The sequence below is a fragment of the Solanum stenotomum genome, chromosome 4 (genome assembly GCF_019186545.1).
Source record: "Solanum stenotomum isolate F172 chromosome 4, ASM1918654v1, whole genome shotgun sequence".
Taxonomy (NCBI): Eukaryota; Viridiplantae; Streptophyta; class Magnoliopsida; order Solanales; family Solanaceae; genus Solanum; species Solanum stenotomum.
Window position 1 is genome coordinate 7,303,420 of NC_064285.1, and position 20,647 is coordinate 7,324,066.

At 33.5% G+C, this 20,647-nt stretch overlaps 2 non-coding genes across 2 annotated transcripts; both read left to right on the forward strand.

Annotated features, from left to right (window-relative positions):
- Positions 1-17,668: 17,668 nt before the first annotated feature.
- TRNAA-UGC (transfer RNA alanine (anticodon UGC)) lies at positions 17,669-17,741 on the forward strand. The gene has a single exon. It is a non-coding gene; the product is annotated as a tRNA-Ala (tRNA).
- Positions 17,742-18,062: 321 nt separating this feature from the next.
- On the forward strand, positions 18,063-18,135 carry TRNAA-UGC (transfer RNA alanine (anticodon UGC)). Its single transcript has one exon. It is a non-coding gene; the product is annotated as a tRNA-Ala (tRNA).
- The last annotated feature ends 2,512 nt before the right edge of the window (positions 18,136-20,647 follow it).

A 20,647-nucleotide genomic window follows, 5' to 3' on the forward strand; every position in this document is an offset into this window, starting at 1 on the left:
TTTTATCTATCTTTGTTATTTTGTCCTTAAAACAAGTGCTTAAAAATATTATGTTTTTATCATATCCAAGAATTGCAAGTTTCTTTAAAAATTATTTTGACTTAAAACACTTGTAATAAGTAATCCAAATAGGGGAAGTAGAGTTTGACATTTGTTTTTTTTAGTGAAAGTCGAGAGCTTCTCTCTCTAAAAGCGATAAGTTGTTGTTCTTTTGTTAAGAACCTTATAGGTAGGGGTGTCAAATGAGTAGATTGGATGAAATCAGAGATATTAAAATTTGTTGAAATAGAAATCAGGTTGGGTCATGATCCTCCCAAATATAGGTTGGGCTCAAACAGGTTAAAAATTAGATTGGGTCATGATCTGTCCAATTTGACCTGTTTAATCTCAATCATTTTAACATATTGTGATTTAGCTTTTATAACCACAATTTAAATTTCAACTCAAAAAATAAAAAAAATTACAAATGGATAGATAAATCCTACAAAATATAAATAGATAGTAATTCATACCTTCAATTTGGTAACATACATTACACCAATATAAATAGTCTGAAAATGGGTTGAAATTGGTGATTAAATTAAGCTCAATTGAAGGTTCTTTTAAAATGGGCTAGTGCTTGAATCAGTTGAGATCGACCTAATTCAAATTATCTTGAATCTGACCTATAAAATTTTGGACAGGTTACCTATATTTGGGCTTATTTTGAAACCCTACTTAGTACTTATAGGTTTTACTCTAAGAGAAGTAATCACGAAAAATTTCATCAATAATTTTTATCATCACGATCCAATCTACGGGGCCGTGCGGACACCTACCCTAACACCTAAATAGGAAAACCCTCTACCCCAAACTTAGTCTGGGTCATGCGGAAAATAAATAGAACATTATCTACCACCCTATTTAAATAGGAAAACATCTTTAATTTCTTTAAAATATCTAAGCTATTTTACAAAGAAACATACTAAATAACTAGTCTAAACAGGTATAAGAGCTTCTAAAAGTATAGTTTATAAAAGAAATAAGACACAACTCCCACCATAAGGAAACAAAAGTAGAACCTGTCGGAGATCATCATCATCTTCACCTATGAAACATCACTAATTTTCTTAAACCAGACTATGCCAAGTGGAATAGCAAGAGTAATATTAGTACAAACAATATGTATAGGTAGGAATCATTGGTCAACTCGAACCTATCACATAATATAAAGTAGACATTCATAAGGGAATATGCAATATGAAATTTACACCACCCCAAATATCTATCCACAAGCTTCCACCATCCCAGGTATAATACCCCATAAACTAGTACACTTGAACCCAACCTCCTACCGTATTTAGTTGCTAACTCTGATGTTTCTCAATCCTACATTTTATGTCCCTTAAGGCTTCATAAGCCTACATATGATATCACCATAGCCTACATGTGACATCACTCTAAGGCTTCCTGAGCCTACATTGATGTTATGCTAATATTAGATCATAACATAACCCTGCTACCACATAGAGATTCCCGAATAAAAGATCACCATTAATGTCAAATCATAGGCTAACACTTCTATCACATTAATATTCACGAATATCATACCATCACTAGCCCCAACCAACTTACAGGTCTTTCTTAATTTCTCATGTCAACTCCCTAACCCTTTTGGAATAATACGTGAAACTGCGCATTAGACCAACTCATCCATCTTGACTTCCCCATTATTACATAAGTCTTAAAAGCGCTAGATAATCATAACCAGTCCCAACATTTAATCATGCACTAGACCCTCGGTTATCATTCTAATTAACAACCATTACTTCAATAAACCAATAGTATCGTGATAAATAAAAACACAGTTTAAAAAAAACTAAATAATTAAATCCCCATAAACTCAACCCAATAGCTTAAACAATTATAATCACAACTATAGAATATCCCAAACTCTCAGTCCTCGCTTTGGATTTATATACATAACCCGCAATACCATAAGCATAAGTCAATCAACAATCACGAATACATAGATTCTAGTCACAATATCATGAAATCATCTAATACCTTAAATCAACCAATGCATGAAACATATTTCACACGATCACAAATGCACATGTCTGGTCTTGTCATGGTACCATAAACACATACTTGGTCCATTCATGGAACACACACTCAATCTATTAGTGCACCGGTGTGGTACTCAAGATATCCTTCAATGTTTATACTAGGCATGGTATCTAAGCCAACCATTAATATTCATATCAGATGTGGTATCCGAGCTAACTAGAAATCACAAATCATCATGTACAATCATAAATACAATGGACAATACCACTTGAATACCACACGTCACAATAATAAGTTCATTGCATGAGATTACTTACTTGATGTCATTATATATCCTTTATGTAATGTATGTTATGGAAATCATAGGAAAGGATATATAATGACATAATGTAAGAAAATGATAAATATTTTCTTAATATAGTATATTTATGTAAGTTTCCCTAAAGAGGACAAAGAAAATAAGCTCAATTGCAGTTTCTAGACACCTGGGCTGAGATTTGGGCCTTCATGTTTCAGCTGCATTTTTTGTTTTGGCTCATGCATATCAGTGTATACAATTTGTATATACCAGTCTATATGGGTCATATATCATCTGATTATATACGCTTGTATATCAGCCCTTTTGCTTGTATATTTGCTTCTCTTTCATTATCAACTTCCCTTTCTCTCGAACAACGATGAGGTGGACTCAAAAACATTGAATTTGACCCAACTTGAGATGCAAAGGAAAAAATGGACTCACTTCAAGGGAGGTTCATAACATAGAAGCAATGAAAAGGATTATAAAATTTAAAGAATAACTATAGTATAACTTACATATATCCCATAGTGTAAAACCAAAATTACATTTTATCCTTACTCATTCATTAATTACAAAAATTCCTTGAATTTTGTACCTTTTGGATACATAAGTGTGACGCCCGATACACAAAATTTGATACAATAAGTATTAGTTTGTTGCGTTAGGGAATAAAAAACTGAATCCCACCCATTACACTTACGTTTCTTCTTTCAAACAATCAGGCAGTGGCAAATTCTAACAAAACGACTAAGTTCAAATTTCAAATTTTTTCTCCCTATTCATCGATGAAACCTTACAAACTTGATTCAAAAAGTTTTTGTAACAGATTCACAAAATCCAAAATTCAATTTTTCATCCTCTTCATCAATTCAAAATCGTGAAAAACTCTAAATTTGAAATCTAACTCCCCGTTGTCGTTATCATCTCTCATATTTTCCTTGTGATCAAAGATGTTTCCCTTGCCAATCTTAGAATAATCATCATTTTCTATTTGTGCTATAAAAGTTGGTTTATCTTCATTATCTAGAAGCCCTATTCATCGAAGAACATTTCTCTGATACAACATGAACCTGTCGATCTTGTTGAGACATTTCGAAATCTAAAAAATTAAAGTTAGATATGAACAATACAAAAGTGATGGAATTGTTGTTCCTATTTGTAATGATGAAATATAAAATAGAGCACAACTTCGATTTCAAAGTAAAGAGATCGAATTAGTTGTTCTGTTTTGTGAATTCTTATTTTTCAATTTTTGGTACATAAAATTGTGATACAATGCAATTTCTAAAGGTATTTCTTGAGTTGGTTATTGATAAATTGATATATAGTTTTTAATGTATCATGGTTATAGTTTTGTTTTGTCGTTTTGATGTGAATATGTAAAGTCATGATACATTAATAGTAAATGACGCGCATTTATTGTAATTTTGTATCGATGAATTATGATGTGGTCATTATTTTGTACAGCAGACAAGATGGTTGGATAGATACATTATGTTGATGTTATATCTGTCAAAATTATGTATGTCGAAGGTTCAGAAAAAGATATTGAAGCTCTAGATGTGGATATGTAAGTCATGATACATAAGTAGTAAACAACGAGCGTGTACTGTAATTTTATGAGTTATGATGTGGTCATTATTTTTGTATCTGATTGTATATGATACATGTAACAAAGGGATAAATAATTGAGATGTATCAAATACATTTGTATAACGAGCGTGTGTGTATGACTAATTTGTATAAAATGTATCAGGCTAATATTGTGTATCTGATAGACACTATTAATAATGTAACAATTAAGATGTATAAAGTGCTTGTTGTGATAAAAAAAAATATGTTGATGACACATTACTATGTATCAGTATTGGAGTTTTTGTGATTCACTGAATGATGTGGTATTTCATATAATGTATCACTGACTTTTTTTAATGTTTGAAGGTTGTACCATCATATGAATTTATTTTTTTCAGTTTATGAAGCTAGTAGAAGATACATTATTTGCCTCGAGTGAAAAATATGTAATTGTGGAATATTTCAACTAGACGAGATACCATGCACATATACCATTGTTGTTTTAAAATGCAAGAATGTTACAATTATAAATGTCGCTCTTCAATATAAAAATTTGGTCATTGTTGTATGAGATAAACAATTTGTGACATTTCTATTTAATAAAATCAAATTTGAATGTACCACATTCTAATAAAGAGTTTATGTGTATCTGATACATTCTAATAAAATCAAATTTAGATGTATCCATAAAATTGTGCATAATGCATTACTTTTTATAACTTTGACTTTAGGGTAAAGAGATTTGATAATGAAAGATATGAAATTGCATGTATTGTGTTGTGTAGTCGATTTTTTTAATTTGTGATCTCAAGGTGGATATATTACTCATAATACATTACTATATCTAAAATATTTAGTAGATTGCTAAGTACTGTAATCCTACCTGATACATTAAAGTAGTAAAGAATGTTCTTAAGGTGTTTACTTTTAGATCGATAGATGACTGTTTGGTTTTAGATAGATACATTAATTGACAAATTGTAACAGGCTAGCATGATTCAAAATTCAAATTTTTCATTTTTCCAAAAATCTCTCAATTTTGAATCAAACTTGTCGACAAATCGTACTAATACAACATGAACTTGTCAATCATGTCGAGACATTTCGGAATATGGGAAAGTGGAGTGAGGTATGAACGATACAAAAGTAATGAAATTGTTGTTGGTCAGAATATTGGTTTTGTGAATCTCAAATCTGCCATTGCAGTTGAGTTAGAGTTCGACGAGTTGAGGAAAAATTTGTAATCAGATATATCTTTGAAGTGAAGAAACAAGAGCCTGGATTTGCAATGTATATTCTATGCATTGATACAACATATAAAAAGGCTGAAGAGATACATATCTTTGATGGATACATGTATTTGTGGTAATTTCTATGTATCTGATACATTTATTATAAATTCAAATTTATGTATCATGCCTAAAAAAATTAGTGCATGATATATTACTATTTATATATCTTATTTGTTTTATACATGTAATTATTTCAAATAACATTTTTCGTGTGTGATACATAACACAGTGGCAATCAGTTGAAACGTATATCATACATATAATAAAGTTAGAAAACTATTGAATTTGATATATATATTATGTATCATGCACATATCAATTAATTTGATACACAGTGTCTTAGCTATATAACATAAAGTGTTTATGTATTAAGTGTATTTATTGGATAATATGTACAGACACGTAGCCTTCTAGTTGAATAATTTTGAGTGTATGTATCCGATAGTAAAAGATTGCCACTGATATGTATAATATACCATTTGTTGAATTTGATACATAATTCTCCAGTTATAGAACATTATGATTTATATATCACGATTAAAGATACATTATATAACTTGACACAAGTTCATGATACATTAGGTAGTTTTCGTAAATCAAGTACATTTATATTGAACATGACAAACACTAATCGAAGATTCAACAACATAAAGTTATGTATCAATACCTCAAATATGAACGTGATACATTACATAAAACAAAGGATATTTTAGCAGTGATGTATCAGATCAGTAATAACACTAAAAAAGACTAAATTAAGAATCAAAATAAATGAGATACATTGAAAATTTGTATCTTTGGTAGTGATGATCGTGTAATGACAGATCCAACTTTTTTCCTTCTTTCTTTGAGCGCTTTTTCAACGGTAGATTTAGAACTCGAGTATGCATCTCTTTTTTGACTTCTCTACTCTCAAATTCTTCATGATGAACGTATCGTTTCGTTGATTAGATCTATTTTCATGAATGTTTTCATCATTAGAATAAAATTCAAAAGGTACCAGATCTTCAGTAGGTGAAACTAATTTGGGTAAACCCAAAACTAAAAGAGGGGGAAGAATCCATATGTATCAGAAATTCAAAATCACCATTTTGTATGGAAATTAACCTTACCTGAAACAAACTTCAATTTCCCATCATTTTCTTCACACAATTTTTTTGGTGATGTCCATGGCAACAACCACCAATGATAATATATATACCTAACGTCGACATTAGCCCAAACGATGGTGTTAGAATTGTAGATGAAAAAGCTAAAAAAAAAAACAACTCAAGAACTGAAAAGAAAAAAATTGATGAAGAAATAGTTCTACCTCTTTAGAAACTTGAAATCGATGAACTGGAGAGAGAATAGATTTGAAATTCAAAAATGGAGTGATGGTTGTAATTGCCAATATATGAGAGTGATTTTAGGTGTGAAAATAGGAACAAAATCGTTGGGTTGGAATGATTGTGAATAATGTATCCGAAAAAGGAGAGAAAAATTAAAAAAAAAAAGATTTTCATAATATTTTGAAATGGTAGGAAATTTTAGAGAATGTGGAAAACAAGATTATGTAGTTTAGGTAATTTATCTATAACTATATGCAAGTCATTCAATCGGTCCATCATGCAATACAACCTTCTTATAAACTAATAGAGACTAAATATAATACTTCACCTTGATAACGAGATGATAACAGAGACACTAAGTGTGAGAAACAAAAATAGTTATTAATATCCTATTACACAAAGAGGATGATGAAAATTCTTGAAGTCATGGAACTTTAGTGCATAAACATGTTGAGTGCCTAAAATTGCTTCTTGTTATCCCTTAAAATGTGACATCATAACTTCATTGCATTTGAAGTTGATGAAAAATATTCCGCAATCTGAATATGGTTACCTAAACTTCCTATAGAGTATTTTGATCATGCTACACTAGAAAAATGATAATAAATTAGAAAGATTGATTAAAATTGACATATGTACTTCAAAAACCTAATAAGGGGTAGGGGTGTGTGTATCTATATTGAGATACCATATTGATCTCTCGGTTAAAAAATATATCTACATAGGACATCTATAACTATAATGATCCTCCAGGTCATTTCTGTGTCTTGCCTTTTGTGTGTCGTTTAGAGTGTTTCTGTAGCGACCCCAAGTCATTTATGACTTGCTGGGACTGACAGTTCGGTCACCTGGTCGTTCGTTTGGTCTTGCTGCGAGTTTTTGTGTTTTGGAGCTTATGAACCTTGAATGATCATTTTCGATCAAAAGTTCAAGAATGACATCGAAATCCAATTCTAACGATTCCATCAGCCCCATAAGGGTTATTTTAGGCTAGTAGCATGGTTGATATGACTCCCGAGGTTTTTAGTGTGAGTCGGTGCAATTAGGCGTTTTAACTTTAAGTTTAAGCCTAAGTTTGATTTTGGTCAACATTCTTAGTAAACGCGCTCAGATGAGAATTTTTTCAGCGCAGTTAGCTCCGGAATGTCGAGATTGGTCTAGATTGACCCTTCTTTGTGTCCTGAGGTTTTCGATATCTTTCTGAGCCCTTTTGTGGGTTTTGACTTAAAATGGCATTTGGATGTGGGACCCACTTTTCATCGAGATGACCTTTGATGGAAATTTCGACTGCATCATTGAGTCCGAAATTTCAAATTTGGTATGGTTGCATATCTCTTTTACGTCCACGGGGTTCTGAACGAGTTCGGAGCACTCCGTCGGAGTTTTTAGTTTTGGAAAAAAATTGCAACAAATCTATTATTTAATGCAGAAAAACAACAACCTTTTCCAAACCTTCAAACTCTCATAACTCTCTCATCTTTTATCCGAATTAGGTGATTCAAAGTGCGGGAGCTTCATTTTTTTGGTGGCTTTGCTGTAGAGTGTTCGGAAGTTGTTGGGTGCGCGTAGTACCCCTTTTTCGAGACTTTGTTTTTAGCATTCTTGTTTTGGTCATATCTCTCTCATTTTAGCTCGGTTTTGGGTGATTCGAAGTCCCACGTGTTGAGAATTGTCGAGGCTTCGTCGTAGAGTGTTCAAAGAGTGTTGGCACCTTTCGATTTTCATTTATTCCGAGTTTGCACTGCTACTGCTTTCTTTTTTTTAGTGATTAAAGTGTGGTTTCTTGCTTGTTGGTTTTTGCTATGTTTTTGAGCCTCGAATTGTGTTCCTTTTTGGAACATAAGTTTGGGGTGTTGTTTAGCGTCTCTTGACGGAGTCAAATTCAGACAATTCGGTGCGGGTCCCACGATTCTCGTTTTGACTCCAAAATTGACCCGTCTTCGTTTGTTGTGATTTTGGTGTCTAAATGACCTTACTAACGTTGTGACCCTATATTTGAAAGAGTGACAACGTTCAAAGGTCGTTCGGGAAGGAAAAGCTCCGATAAAGTGATTTGGAGAGCGCGCGATCGGCCTTAAGGTAGGCTACAACTTCTTTTCTTTTAGATTGAGCTTAATTGTGTAAAAACATGTCGATTGGAGTGAATTGGGGGTGGGTACCAGTTTACTACCTTACTTTGGTTAGATACCTCATGTTAGGATCGATTGGCCACATTTCGGGTATAGTATCATGTTAACCGGCTTAGTAGAGTTTCATGCTTATGAGCTAAATGCTATTGTATGCTTGTATGCTATGTATTGTATGCCTTGTTCATCCTTAACCGTAAGCATGATGTCATTAGTCTAGGTTAGGCTAGCAGTGCCTTAGACTTATGACTGTGTGGGCTGGATAGCCTTGACTTGCTGCCAACGTCGTTCGAATGACTTAGCTCCTTGTAGACTGGAATAGCATACTTGAGTCTGATAGTTTGAGCCTTAGATTAGGCGTTATCGCTACTTGATGCACGTCTGTATTTTCTCCCCCTCATTCTGCGATTCCGACGCATTATCGAAGGTTTGGTGCATCACTCGAGGCATGGGATTGAGATAGTATAGGCTTGGAGCCTTTTCTGTGATGTCTTAGAGTGGACGGTGTTCTACGGTGGTTGTTGTTAGATTGAATCCTACTGGAGATACCATCACCCCGGGGTCGTTCTTTCTAGCTGGGCTGGGAACGTATCGCTGGTTGGGTAGACTCGGTGATATCGGCGATCGCCCCCGGAACTCTCTTTCTAGCTGGGCTGGGGAGTGTGCTGTTGGTTGGGTGTCCCCGGGTCACTCTTTCTAGCTGGGCTGGGACCTGACTGCATGGTAGGACGAGTCGCGATATCTACCTCACTCACGGGTCCCTCTTTCTAGCTGGACCGGGAGTGGACTGTTTGGTTGGGTGCCCCCTAGGGTCACTCTTTCTAGCTGGGCTGGGAGTGCACTACTGGTTGGGTGGAGTCTGATGGATTATCTTAGTTACTTTGGGCTGGGAGCCCGATTTTCTTCTTTCTCAGTAGACTTAGCTTTTCTGTGTACCTGTCGGGCTTATGGGGGTTTGTTCAGGTTTTATTTGAGCTTGCGCACGAGTGTACCTTCTGGGCATATGAGGGTCAGTTATGTTTAGTTTAGTTGTACTTAGTTTGTTTCTGGTATGCTCGTGTGCTTTCTTTTCTTATCCGTTTTGACCTCTCTGTGTCTAGATTCTGTCATTTCTTATTGTTTTTACCCTTTTTGCTCAGTTGGCCTATGATGCCTACTGAGTATATGTTGTGTTGGTACTCATGCTACGCTCTGCATCTATTTCGTGATGTAGATCCCAGTACCAGTTACCAGCGGTGATTAGTTCCAGCCTTCTTGCTGTGATTCAGAGACGAGGGCGAGCACTTGGCGTTTTGGGGTTTGTTCTGTCTCCTTCTTTTGTTTTAGCTAGTCTTGTTGCCTTTGAGACACGCTCTGTTGTGGTCCACTTTTAGGATTTGTACTTTTTATTAGATAGCTCTGTACTAGTGACTTCCAGGTTCTATATATTTATTTTGGGTTGCTTCCGCCTTGTTATTCTTGTTTAGATTATTATTATCGTTAGTTTCTGCCCTTTCGCTCATTGCTTAATGTTCTGGGTTTCGGGTTGGCTTACCTATTGGTAGGGTATAATAGGTGTTATCATGACGCGAGAAATTGGGTCGTGACAATAACAAATAATCATATACAAATGAAATGATATCCTCTGCACAACGTGTGGAAGCCACACTAAAACAAATTGTTATCAACCAAAGTACAGCCAGAAGAAAACACCCACAAACACTAATGTTTGAGATTCAAACAATGTTGATATACCTACCGAGATACATAGTAACAAAGAGCAATGGAAAACAATCTCTTTTAACAGGAAAAAAACCAAGACCAACCGAGTAGGTACATAGAAGGAGGAAAATAAATTGATAATAAGGAATACGATCTAAGAAATTGCAGGTATTAGTGTCAACTTATTATATATTAATCTGGGTAAGTTTCTCGAATCCAAAGTGTCACGCCCCGAGCCTACACCGTAGGCGGGACTGGCACTCGAGAACCATTACTGGCCTCAAACGAACCCTTGGCCTGGCTTACTACTCAGCGGAAGACTTACACAACACAAAATGTACTTACATACAATCTTAATAGAACTGTCTCAATAGATAAAACTCAGAATGTTTTAAAAAGGAACATTCAATTAGCCAAAGTGGCAACTCAAGTTTTATGACAAAACAACTTAAATGAATAAGACTAATGAACTAAAAACGTCTAACTGTCTATGAAGCCTCTAATATTATGAGGGATGTTGGGACAAGACCCCCGATCATCCTAACAACTAAAAATAACAAAGTAATAAAATGGGATCCTCCGGAAAGCAAGAAGGCTCACCAAATGACTCTGAAATGCTTGATTGGATCAACGAGGCGTTGAATGTTGATCCTGGTTACCTATATCTACATCATAAAATGATGCAGGCCAAATGGCGTCAGTACATTGAATGTACGAGCATGTGAGGGGAATTTTAAACAACACATAAGTTTGATCTAGAATATGAAAGAAACAATTGACTCAGCTTTACTCAACTCATGGATACTCAACTCAATGCATAAATAAACAACAATAAAGATGCAGTTTATATAAAGCAATTAAATCAGTAGATAACATCTTGAAGTATTTGAAATACAATAATATCTCTGTTGTATATAAGAAAACAAAAATAAACTCTATTTGGGAGATTCTCTAATAGAAAACCATCACTATGAGCTATGTGATGATACAACGTCTCGCCCACGCTGCTAGAATTGTCTTATAACTTGCCGGGATATAGAACGTCTTAACTAAGTGGATCTACTAGTCTATGCTAAAAGCATTAAGGAATCAACTAAAAAGTATGACCATTTCTACCCACGTTGACTACTGATTTATGAAGACTTGAGTTATTATGAACTCATCCCCATATTGGTGCTCAATACTACTCCCAAAATATATACTCAGCTCATATGTTTAAAAACATAACTCTTTTCTGTGGTTTTGAGGTTATTACTCAAACGCTTATATCTTAAAAGAGATGGAACTCAAAACTACTCATGAAAATTCTTTTGGAAAATGATGTTTCATCTCATCTTAAATGTGAAAACATTTACTCTTTGGGAATACTTAGCTCCCATTTATCATTTTTAAGAAAATGAACTTTGATCTTACTCTTACTCAACTCAATGCTCAAGTCTTAAAACAAGTTTTAAAAAATTGTAAAACATTTTTTGAAAGGACTGGAAGAACTTTCAAGACTTGACTCTTAGCTCTACCTTGAATTTGAATTTATGGATTCAAGGTTATGATTCATGTTTATGAATGATTTCTAGATGTTTATAAGTCATCTAGAGTAGTTAGAATTAATAGGAAGTGTTAGTACACTTTAGAAGGACTCATACGAGATAAACGACGAAAATAAGGTGAGGGCAGGCGACCTTGGTGTACTGCTGGCGCAGGGCGCCAGCCTCTAAGTTCTGGAACCCCATTCTGGCGAACTGCTGGCGCACCACGCCATGCCAGCTCTGCTGGTGCATCAGTGGTGCGCCACGCCACCCCTCTCCCAGTTCAATCCGATGATTTTTTCTTCTTGTTTTCTGACCTTAATTCAATTAGATTCAATTCGTTTTCTCAATTTCTTTTTAGATCCAGTTACCCAATACATGTACCCAAGAATCTACTCAAAATAACTCTTAAATCGATAAGATTTCCTCAAGAACTCATCTAAACTCAAGAACGAAGACCAATTTCGAGAACACAAATCAAGAACATCAAACTTTCAATTTTCTAGAACGAATTTCGCTGAAATAAACATGAGTGGTGCGTGGGTGAACGAACCCAACGCCATGAAAGTCTCACATACCTCGTAGGATCGAATCTTTGGCGAAATCTGCAAGCGAAATCTCAAGAACGCAACGAAACCTTGGCTTTTCTCCTCTTTTCTCTTCTCTAAAAACCCTAGCGTTAATTTGGAATGCGTAAACTGAACCAAATCAACGTAAACCCCAAATAAATTACTAAAAACGAAATAACTTAATTGGGTTATGAAAAGACCAAAATACCCCTCTTAAATCCGGGTGACTTTCCATATCCGAATTGCCCGACTTCAAACGGGCATATCTGCCTCATACGAGCTCAAAAATTATCAAACTCAGTGGCATTGGAAAGATAATTCAAAGACCTTTCATTTGATATCTTATGGAACACCTAACTCATCCTGTGCTGAGAGTTATGGTCGTTTGAATTTGAACCAAAACTCATACTTAACATAACTTGCCAAAATTTCCAAATCTAATCTTCCCAAAAATAGTTTCTTTCTAATTGTAGTTCTTTCAAATAGTGAGGTGTTACAATATTGGGAACATTCGTCCTCTAATGAGATTACTCTAAGAAGACTAAGGGAGTAACATCTAACATTCAGCTCAAACACCCAACAAGCAAAATATATATACAACATGCCAACTTAAAACAAATGCCAAGAAAAGGATTAGTACCTTAATTTGGAATTTCTCCGGACTCAAAGAGATGTGGGTATATCTTTTTCATGTACTCCTCAACTCCTCATGTATCTTCCTCAACAAACTAATTTCTTTATAGAACCTTGACTGATGCTACTTTCTTGGTTCTCAACTTGCGAACCCGACGATCTAGAATCTGCACGGGAATCTCCTCATAAGATAAGTTATCCTTAATACCAATATCTTCAGTAGGTATGATAAGTGAAGGATCGCCCATACATTTTTTCCATTGGTCAAACCAGATTCTAGCGACACCCTTCAGTTGGTATGCATCTATTTCCACTCTCTCAGCATCAGTAACATGCATAATCTCAAAAACCTTCTGAAGTTCTTCAACAAAGTTTTTCGAACCAGTGAAGCTTGGATGATTCATCCTTAAGAACTCTCGGACTCTAGACGTATCAGCCACATCCTGTCGAACCCCTCTTTGTTGCCCAACTTGGTTGGTCACAACTTGACTTAACATTCGGATAGCTTCCCGAAATTCAGCATTGGTGACCTCTTATTGGGGTTGCACTTCTTGTGCATTAGGTACCCCTTATTCCTCAACTTTCCTCCTAGCAAGACGATCTTGGACAGATCTTCGTGGAGGCATGATCTGAAAGATACGCGCAAGCACCAATTAGAGAGAAACTTTTATAGAGATAAACTATATCGCACGAAACGAGTAAGAAATAATTGAGATAGTTCTTAAATATTGCAGCCTCTTAATTACAGATGTGGTGCACTTCACACCGATAACCAGGACTCTACAGACACGACTTCATAGACACCCTAGGACTCTTGATCTTTGTGCTCTGATACCAAGTTTGTCAGGCCCCAAACCTACACCCTGGGCGGGACTGGCACTCGAGAATTATTGATGGCCCTAAGCGAACCCTTAGCCTGACTTACTCTACATCAACCTAACCAATGACAAATTAGCCCCTGCATTATCCTGGGAGAAAAAGACTTTCATTCCCATAATCTACCACCCAGTACTCGCACATCCCTTTTACAAAGCCGATTAAACTATCTTAAGGGATCATCTCAATCACATCAACCGCAAAATGACCTTTCACACTTAAAAAAATTAAAGAGCATGATTTGGTAGACGTTATATTTGCCACGTTATTCAAAAGCAAAAAGGTCAATTTAAGTATTAATTACAATTTAATAGTTCAGCCCAAAAATTTATAGACCCAAAACATTCTTGAATTTTCCAGATTTAAAGAATCTACAATAAATGTTGTTTTATCTCGTAACTTCAATCACCATAAATTTTACTTGTTTAAATAGCAATAGAAAATTTTTTTATGTTCACACTTTTGTCCAAAAAACAATTCTTCCTCTTCTAACCCAGTCCACCATGGATCCCAGCCAAACGAATTCCATCTTCCCACCGATTCCCTTTATACTGGTGATTGGGCTATATGTGGGAACAATCCCTTTTTACATGACGTCATTTCCAGCTCTCAACACAAACCCATCATCTTGGGTTGTAATGAGACTCCAGGAGCGATCACTAACTTTGAATATCATAATAGAAAATCAAGAAATAGTTCTAGTGATTCGAAACCCATCTTTACTAGCACAAATAGTGTCGGAGGGGATAGGGATAGTTGTAGAGACCTACAACAGTCATATCTGGATGTCAACATCCCTTCTTCCACCAGAGAACTACCAAATTCCAGTGTTGCCCTTTTTCCATATTCCAACATGGGGGACGCCGGTGTTCAATCCCTTATACCAACACAATTCAATGGCAGTGCCAGTGTTCTCACCAGGTTTCCCGATCATCCAAGGCATAGATCCTCTCTATCATCACTGGCAAGTACATGGATTAGCACAGAGAACCGAAGTTCTATTCTCAATTGTGAGACAGTCAGGACCTATGGAGAGCACGGGAGCACAAATGCTAAACAATGTAACTTCCGCATCTCAGGTACACGTTTTTGTAAACGTGATTTCATTTAAACCAGTAAATACAAAGATTTAAAAGATAAAAAGGCTTTAATTTTTTAAAGACTTGATCATTTCCTTGTTAATAATGATTAATGATTGAATCATCTCTTTTCCAGATACTCAAATCTTACATCTTCCTAAAACACACTCAGACCATTGTCCTCTATTACTTACTTTATTCAAGGAAAATATCTTTAAAAGGAGAGCATCTTTAAATTAGGAACTATGTGGATCTCACATCCAGACTTTATCAAAATTATTGATAAAATTTGGAAGGATATTCCCTCATTAACAAATTTCATTTGATCTTTTGAACTAGAAATCGCTACCTGGAATATGGATATTTTTGGGAATATATACCATAAAAAATATATATTGTTGAGAAGGCTTTAAGGTATTCAGAACTCAAAAAGTTATCTTGCAAGCCCTTTCTTTTAAATCTTGAATAAATTACATCCATGTACATAATTCATTCCTTACATAAATCACATCCATGATCCCTATCCTTTCTTTTTCCAGCAATATTGGAACATAATAGGACCCTACATAGTCTCTTTCTGCAAAAAAAAAAAAAAAAAACTTTCTAAGATAGATGCATTCTCATGGAGATAAACAAAATCCACATTTGTATAATCCACAAATGTGCTAATGTAACATCTTTGGAAAAACAATATCGTCCCATTAGCCTTTGCAATACCTCTTATAAAATAATCACTAAAAACAACTCGAGAAGACTTTCCTTAGCAACATTCCAATTCATGTTATACAATTAATACATTAAACTCCCCACTAATATAACCAAACAAATAAATTGCTCGCAATGAAATTTCATTTGGGAAACTACTAACATTAAAAGGAAACTACTTATGCTGAAATGAAATGTATTAATTAGAGACAACGTCATAGGGGGATTGAGAATCCAAAAATGTAGTATCAAAAACCTAAATCTACTATATAAGCTTGCTAGGAGACTTTACAAACAACCTTGATCTTTCTGGGCAAAAATAAATGTGTTGTTTTTTTATTTCTTTAAGTGTTGAACTAAATTCATTACTATATGGTGTATATATAGTTGACAAAATGTAGGTGAAACGATTGGAGATAGCAACTGACTCACTTTAGGTAATTAACCTATTGCAAGATGAACATATATATTTTACATGAATATTTTACGTTCTTATAGGGATCTGCTACACAAGCTGGGGAACCTCGTAATCAGACATGAGTATTGAGAGCAAACCAAGGTGGTGGACTTGCTATCTAAAGCAGGCCAGAAGCTAGATAGTTTCTCCAATGTTTGTTATAAATGTCTTGAAAGAAGACATAGAAGTAACTTTTTGTAAGACATAAAAACCATTATGTTATTTGGGTTGTACTTATATTATTAGGCTGAAACAATCATATGCTAGCAGTAATGTTGCTATTTATGCGTACTATGATGCATAATATTAAATAAAGAAATATCTCTTTTTAACCAGTGGCGTATGCAGGATTTTTTCTCAGCGGTGTTATCCATCGTAATCTAGGTAATTGGAGTGCCTAACCAACCAAGTTACACATCCTTTTATGTCAAGGAGTGTCACTTTATATTGTATATCCTTTAAATTTTCTTTTGACATTTAACTAATTATATATATATATATATATGATGTTTTTTTCTAACGAAGCAGTGTCACGTGACACCGCTCGAACGTTAATAGATCTGCCCCTATTTTTAACCCCCTAAAAAAGAAGAACAAATTGTATAAAAAAAAGTGATCAAATTATTTTTGTGAAACAAATCACACTGAGAAAGGCTCGCAGGTTGACACCGAAGGAACTGGGTGATTTTTATACACTAAACAAATTTGAGTTACACGTGAAATTTCTCTAAAATAAAAGGGTTTTAGTAATATATATTTGATTCATATAATTTTAGTGGGTCGTATCAAGTGGGTAGCGCTAATAAAATGACATTTGAACACTTTTTTATTTCTTAAATGATCTTGTTGAATGGATGTGGTTCCGGAACTCAAATTGAGTGATTTTCTAAGAGAACTATCTACCGTTACTCGACTTTTGAGTTATAAAATCAAATTGAGTGACTTTTTAAGAGAACTATCCATAGTTGAGTCACTGAGATATTATCTCTCACAAACTCCTAGAAGGTTGTCTTCATACATAAGATTTGTTTTTCTCTGTTTCGTTGGACAATTTTTTTGGAAAATGTTTTATCTAGGAAAATCAATTTCTTTAAAATGAGGAGAATAACTTCCCTAATATTGTTGAGCAAAACAAGTTCTATAATTGACATTACATACTACTAATTATCTTTTCCCCATCCTATGACACACCGACACTCCTATCCTCTACCCCCACCCTTATAAGCGTTTGCCTTAGATATCCCAATTTTTTATATGTATATATATAATTGAGATATATTTTCTCCTTACTTTTCAAACACTAAAAAATAAGTAAGAATTCCACTTAGTTTTGAGGGAAAATGATTTTCAAGAAAACATATTTAGTGGAAGACATTTTTCCTTTCAAACCTAACATACCCATGCAAACACAGATATGAACTATTATTTATATCCTAAGTGAGTACAATGGGGATGTAGCTCAAATGGTAGAGCGCTCGCTTTGCATGCGAGAGGCACGGGGTTCGATCCCCCGCATCTCCACTTTTTGGTCAAAAATAATGATACTAATAAATTTGCTAGGTGTTAAAATTAAAAGATTGTTTTGCAGATAAAATAACATCATATATTATTTTCGNTTTGCCTTAGATATCTCAATATATATATATATATATATATATATAATTGAGATATATTTTCTCCTTACTTATCAAACACTAAAAATTAAGTAAGAATTCCACTTAGCTTTGAGGGAAAATGATTTTCAAGAAAACATAATTAGTGGAAGACATTTTTCCTTTCAAACCAAACATACCCATGCAAACACAGATATGAAATGTTATTTATATCTTAAGTGAGTACAATGGGGATGTAGCTCAAATGGTAGAGCGCTCGCTTTGCATGCGAGAGGCACGGGGTTCGATCCCCCGCATCTCCACTTTTTGGTCAAAAATAATGATACTAATAAATTTGCTAGGTGTTAAAATTAAAAGATTGTTTTGCAGATAAAATAACATCATATATTATTTTCGTTTATCTTTTTTCATTCTTAATATAACGTTTTTTCACAACAACAATTTCTAGTGCACTATTTATTTCTCAATATTCTCATATTACTTTCTATTTTAAAATTAAAAGAGTCATTCTTTTTTTTCGTTTTTTTCGAAAAGCAGGTTTATTTGGATATGCGATATGAAGTGATGATTTGAAATCAACTTAATTTGAAGTTGAAGTTTTGCTAAGACATGCAATTTAGATTTTTTTTAGTTATATTTTTTCTCATAAACATGAAAACCTACAACTTAGGAAAACTATCAAAATTCCTACAATTCTTATACAATCTTACCATATGAGTGAATGATATTTTATAGACAAGATATTGAAATATCCTAAGGCGTCGCATTAATAAATATTATATCTTCACGTTTCTTTTATAAATAAATATTTGTCATTACAAACTTTTAAATACATATAATTTTATAATAATTCACTAGTCAACGATAGTAGTAACTAGTTATATATTCTTTAATATAACCTCTTCACGATGAGCATGCATGAGTGGTTCTTTTTTTTTTAAATGATGAAGCTTTTTTTTTTTTAATTTACAAATATAAACTTAGGGATCAACTTTACATTCAAAAAATAAATAAATTTGAAATCACGATTTGGAATTCCAAATGCCTTGCAAAATTTTGAATTTTAAATCATGATATCAAATCCATATCCAAACATTGATTTAGTAGACATTTGGACATGCGATTTCATTTTATGATTTTAAATCATGAGATGAAATCTAAAATTCTCCAAAAAGATTTGAGAATTTCATATCATGATTTTTCACATTTTCAAATATAAAAATTGACCCACAAATTTATATTTTGTAAAAAAAAATTAAAAAAAAATCCCATTATTTATATCTATCAACCATTAATTTCATGTGTAAACAAAATTTATACTTGATGTTATTACTCTTATCAACCTTAGAACCGTTTATATCGGAAATAATTGTTATTCTCACAAATCAAATTTATAGTTTATATTACTATTCTTACCAACATTTAAACCATTTATATCGAATAAACTATTACTCTCACCAACTAAATTTATAGTTGCTATTATTACTCTTATCAACCTTTAAATCATTTATATCGAGAAATGCATGCTCAACGTGAGGAGAATTGTCTTTATTATGTCAGAAGATTATATTAAAGAGTAGTACACTATAACTCATGTTTAATTTTACCTTTTTATTGAACTAATGTTCAATCAATAAATGTTGTATTTTCTTAGAATAACTTTCTGATAGTGTATTATACCTTTGTTATGAACTTTTGCTTATTTGGTAAGATTGTATAAAGAAATAAAGTAATTTTGATAGCTTCACAACTTATTAATTAAGTTCTTTATATATGAGTAAAAATACAATTTAAAAATTCAACTTAAAAATTCAAATTTTATGCACAAAAAAAAATCTTAACTTCATTTCATATAATTTGAAATCATAATTTTATCTCACGTGACCAAACCAAGTTCTTAGGATCATGAATCTATAAGGTATCTCCATATGCCTACTAAAGGTTTCATTTCACAACATAAAATCAACGACACGCATGTGCATGCTTTGATAGGGCGGACCTAGCCTATAAGGTATGCATGCGTATGTGAACTCAATAACTTTTAGATAATCTATGCCATATATATAATTAGTGGCGGAGTCAATTTATAATTAGGGGTTCATCTCAATTCATTTTGATGAAAATTATAAGTATTATTGTAAATGCAGAATTCCTTTTAGCTAGTTAGTGTGTTTTACTTTTTTCAGATTTTGAACCCTTTTAATGAACAGTATTCTTAAGATATTTTTTTTAATTTTATATATTTCATTTCATCTATATAAAATTTAAAATATCAGTTGTATTCTACATTAAATGTTAAAATAATATGTAAATAGCTAGATTGAGGAGAATTATATCATATCAAAATTTAGAATTATAATTTTTGGAATGATGACATATATTTTGTTGATGATACATAGATTGAAAAGGATTGACATAAATGTGCCCTTTAACTTGACCTTATTTCACATTTATGTCCTTTAACTTTGGGTATGCACAAGTAGACGTACACTTAAACTTGTATAAACTTGAACAAGTAGACACATGAGTCCTACGTGACACAATACACGTAGGACACCACGTAGGACAAAAAATGATATATAGGATGTCATGTAAGATATGTGTGTCTATTTGTTCAGGTTTATACAAGTTTAAGTGTCTACGTGTGCACACCCAAAGTTGAAAGGTATAAATGTGATTTGAAATCAAGTTAAAGGGCATATTTATGTATTATGTCAATTCAATATTTATATTAACTTGTGTCACTATTTTATCTCAATAATAATTTTATAATTAATTGAATATAGTTATTTAATATATATATATGGCTTAAGT